Raw genomic sequence first — 4,765 nt, 5'->3', positions numbered from 1 at the left:
TTTGCCAGAAGATGCTTCAAATGGTGGAAGAGGATGGAAACATGTTGAACTGAACTGTCATATAATGTCTGACGAGGCCCATTTCGATTTAAACGGCAACATAAACAAACAAAACTCTCGAATATGGAGTGCTTACAACCCACATATACTCCATGAGACAGAATTGCATCCACTTCGTGTCACAGTGTGGTGTGCAGTTTCATCACGCTGCATTGTAGGGCCCTACTTCTTCGAAGAAAACGGTCACACCGTTACGGTTACAGGAGACCGTTACTTGAGCATGTTGAGAGAGTTTTTTCTGTGTGGTTTCAGCAAGATGGTGCAGCTCCTCACATAGCCCAACCTGTTACGACAGAATTACGACGAAAATTTCCCAATAGGCTGATATCCAGAACACACAACATCCGTTGGCCACCCAGGTCGCCTGACCTTACTGCACCTGACTTTTTCTTGTGGGGTTATTGCATACAGGAAGTCTACAAAGCAAAACCAACAAATTTGAATGATCTAAGGCAATCTATTCGAGAAACAATTGCGGGTATTCCTGTCTCAACTCTCCAAGCAGATGGAGAATAACTTTTTGGTAAGATGCCACATATGCATCAACGAGCAGGGAGGGCATTTCAATTCCATTATTTTTAAAACTAATTAAGCTATATTTAATAAAATTGAATGAGCTTTAACATGAATAAAAGAAATGGAATTCATTTTTGACACTCAAAAAAAAAAAATTATTTGAGTTTCTTAATGTAGAAAAATTCATCGGCCACCCTGTATCTGTGGCTTATTTAAAATTCGCTTACGTAATCGGAGTCGCTGTTGACACTTGGCTGACATTTCATTCAAATCAGATATGGCAAACAATTATCTGCTTAATAAAACAAACAGAACCCAGTTTGACCAAATTTGGTTGTTTTATTTCATTCTAACATTACGTCTTACAAGTATGTGTACATATATTATAATTAATATTATATGTGATATACTATTATAGTTATAATCTTTTTAAAAAATTACGTTAAGCCTTTGTAATATCAGTGTTTTTTTAAATCAAAAATTATAAAATTGTTCAATATTGTTTTAAAAGCAAAATAAGCATAGAAAAGGGAGTAGAATTTAAAACTTGACATGAGCGATAAATTGGCCCAGGGACATGTCTACCGTATATTTTTAAAATTAAGTTGTTGGGCCACCGATGGTGAATCACTGCATACTTCGACGATATGTTCTTATATTTTTTTGCTTTTCTATTTCTCCTTACCCTGTTAGAAGTACATAACATATGCATATATATATATGAATTAATACGAACCGAAATTATGTATTTAGCGGTATTGAAATATGGTATAGAATATTATTTATGGAGAAGAATTGTGCAAATAATACCTAGTCTAATACCTGACCACCTCACAGCCTCGGCTTCTTATCATTTTCTTCGTTGCTGCAATTTCGCTTGTACTTTTCGCTTTTTGTAAATTTGCGCCGTTATAAAAAAAGCTTTATAGCCCTACATAAGTTATACAAGTATATCGATTTATTAATAAAAAATAGGTAAAAAATATAATCTCGAAATTTTTTGGCTTTCCTACGTTTTATGTTATGTCATAAATCCGGGCAATATTTATTCTTCTTCTTAATTGACGTCGCTTACGCGATTATAGCTGAGTTAACAACAGCGCGCCAGTCGTTTCTTCGTTTCGCTACGTGGCGCCAATTGGATATTCCAAGCGAAGCCAGGTCCTTCTCGACCTGGTACTTCCAACGGAGTGGAGGTCTTCCCCCGGCGGGTACAACTTATAAATACTTTCGGAGCTGTACAACATGACCCAGCCAGCGTAGCCGCTGCCTTATAATTCGCTGAGCTATGTCAATGTCGTCATGTATCTCATACAGCTCATCGTTCCATCGAATGCGATTTTCGCAGTGGCCAATGCGCAAAGGAACATAAATCTCTCGCAAAACTTTTCTTTCGAAAACTCGCAACTTCGACTCATCTGTTGTTCTCATCGTCCAAGCCTCTACACCATATATCGGGTTTTTGTTCGTCGAGAGGACTATGCTTCTCAATTGCCTACTCAGTCCGAAGTAGCACCTGATGGCAAGAGTTCTTCTGCTTTGGATTTCCAGGCTGACATTGTTGATGGTGTTTACGCCAAGATAGACGAAATTATTTACGACTTCAAAGTTATAACTGTCAACAGTGACGTGAGTGCCAAGTCGCGAGTGCGACGACTGCTTGTTTTATGACAGGAAATATTTCGTCTTGCCCTCGTTCACTGCCAGACGCATTTGTATTGCTTCCTTGTCCAGAAGAGAGAAAGCAGAACTAATGGCGCTGGGGTTGAAGCCGATGATATCAATATCAACAGCAATACGCCAGCAGCTGTAGACTCTTATGAATGATGGTACCTTCTCTATTTAGCTCTGCTGCTCATACTATTTTCTCCAGAAGCGGGTTGAAGAAGTCGCACGATAGGGAATCGTCTTGTCTGAAACCTTATTTGGTATCGAACGGCTCGGAGAGGTCCTTCCCGATCCTGGCGGCGCTTTTGGTGTTGCTCAACGTCAGCTTACACAGTCGTATTAGTTTTGCGGGGATACCAAATTCATACATCGCTGCATAAGGGCAGCTTCTTTTCGTGCTGTCAAAAGCAGCTTTGAAATCGACGAAGAGGTGGTGTGTGTCGATTCTCCTTTCGCGGGTCTCTTCCAAGATTTGGCGCATGGTGAATATCTGGTCGGTTGTTGATTTTCCAGGTCTAAAGCCGCACTGATAAGGTCCAGTCAGTTTGTTGACACCGGACTTTAATTTTTCACACAATACGCTCGATAGAACCTTATTTGCGATGTTGAGCAGGCTAATCCCACGGTAGGTGGCGCAGATTGTGGGGTCTCCTTTTTTGTGGATTGGGCATAGCACACTTTAATTCCAATCGTTGGGCATGCTTTCGTTCGACCATATTTTACAAAGAAGCTGATGCATGCATGAACGCGTTGTGCGTTCACTGCCATTCAGCAGGCTGGAGAAGTGTTCCCTCCATAATTTAAGTATGCTCTGGGCATCGGTGACTAGATCACCTTTGGGCATTATTTACATATTACAATTAAACATACTCTTTTGGGTTTCTACTTATTTTTATAAAACATACAAAACGTCGCTTATAGGAAACTACAAAGAGTTTATTATTTTTGTAGCGAATGCAATAGTTTATATTCTGTGCTTAAGAGCGATGGCCAGGCATCTTGAAGTGGTGAAATGTAACCGTAAGTCATTCGGTCTCTTCAATCCGATATAAGTGGTTCCACATATCAGTGCTCATACTGACACTGAACTGCCACCTCCTAATCCAGGGAATGACGTGTAGGTTGTTCATTTGAACTGTGGTGGTAAATTCGGCTGTATTTAAACGGCGCCTTCTTAATACCGCCCCGTCTTGGAAAGTAATGGTGGCTTCACCGCGCTGTGGGGCTCTGGTCCGACTTACTATTAGTTTCCCTTTTAGCTAACCAGAGCACCATGTTTGTGCCAGCGAGCTATCCGTCGTAAGAACAAGATGAACACAAACAAAAAACCTATCAAAAGGTGGGTGGATTTAGCATCCAACTAGGAACGACAAAGGGATGCCCCAAGGATGAGTTCTATGACCTTTGCTGTAGAGCTTTGTTGTGAATTAGCTTTTGAATCTGTTAACTTCCAATAGCATCCATTGCCAAGGCTATGCCAACGAGATGGTATTAGGTTCAGAACTTAAGTGGAAAAAGCCCTTGGATTCCATGAATGCGGAAGCCACCAGAGCGCTAATGGTGTGCAAACGGCTAGTGAGTACAACTTGCTGTTGTACACCAAGCATAATACGCTGTATGTACACAATGATAGTCAGACCAATGGTCACATATGGAGTGGTGTCATAGGTGCCAAGAGGCTGTCTAATTCATATTGAGAAACAGATGACGAAAATGCATAGGATGGCATACATGTCATCATCGGGTACTATTTGCATCAGTCACCGACTACCATTCTTCGTGTGTGCACGTAGTGATTTCTCTCTGTGAGTTTCCTTTATTCCTTGAGTTTAGCGTAGCTTTTGTGTTCGCCATTCTTATTTCAGTGATTTCAATTTATTTTACGTTTCGAATTAAATAATATTTCGATTCAGTGAGTGACAAAGTGATACACAATGGCCCCTGGGCCCCCCTTTTTAGGGGATAACAGATTTGCTCCGCTGGCTGTTAGCCCCCAACCAAAAAGGAAAAAACCAACTAAAAACCAATTAAACGTGTTTCCCGAGTTACCAAAAATACAAAAAGAAAACCCAAAATATYTGGTGATATCTTCACTTGAACCCAACAAACCCCTAACGAAATTCTCGTGTTTTGCAGTGCAAAAATCTCTACAAGTGATTAGCAAAGACATCGTGTCTATATCCGAATTACGTGACGGCAGCCTCCTGCTGCTAGTAAAAAACACCWCGATCGCAAAAAAATTTCTTGATACCAAAAGATTAGCAGGCCTCTGTGATGTAGAAGTGAAATATCACACCAACCTAAACTCTACGAGAGGGACCATCTTTGCWCCATGCCTCAATGACRTAGGCGAAGAAGAAATTATTGAAAACTTAAGTGATCAAGGAGTGATTGGAGTTTTCAAATTTACCAAATTAATAAATAATAAACCCCAACCAACTGGTGTATGCCTGTTAACATTTGACCGCTTCCACCTACCTAGCTCTGTTCAAGTCTCGTGGCATTCAGCCCGTGTTAGGTT

Source organism: Bactrocera latifrons, unplaced genomic scaffold (genome assembly GCF_001853355.1).
Source record: "Bactrocera latifrons isolate USDA-ARS-PBARC rearing strain unplaced genomic scaffold, ASM185335v1 scaffold_1595, whole genome shotgun sequence".
Taxonomy (NCBI): domain Eukaryota; kingdom Metazoa; phylum Arthropoda; class Insecta; order Diptera; family Tephritidae; genus Bactrocera; species Bactrocera latifrons.
This window is presented reverse-complemented; position numbering follows the sequence as displayed.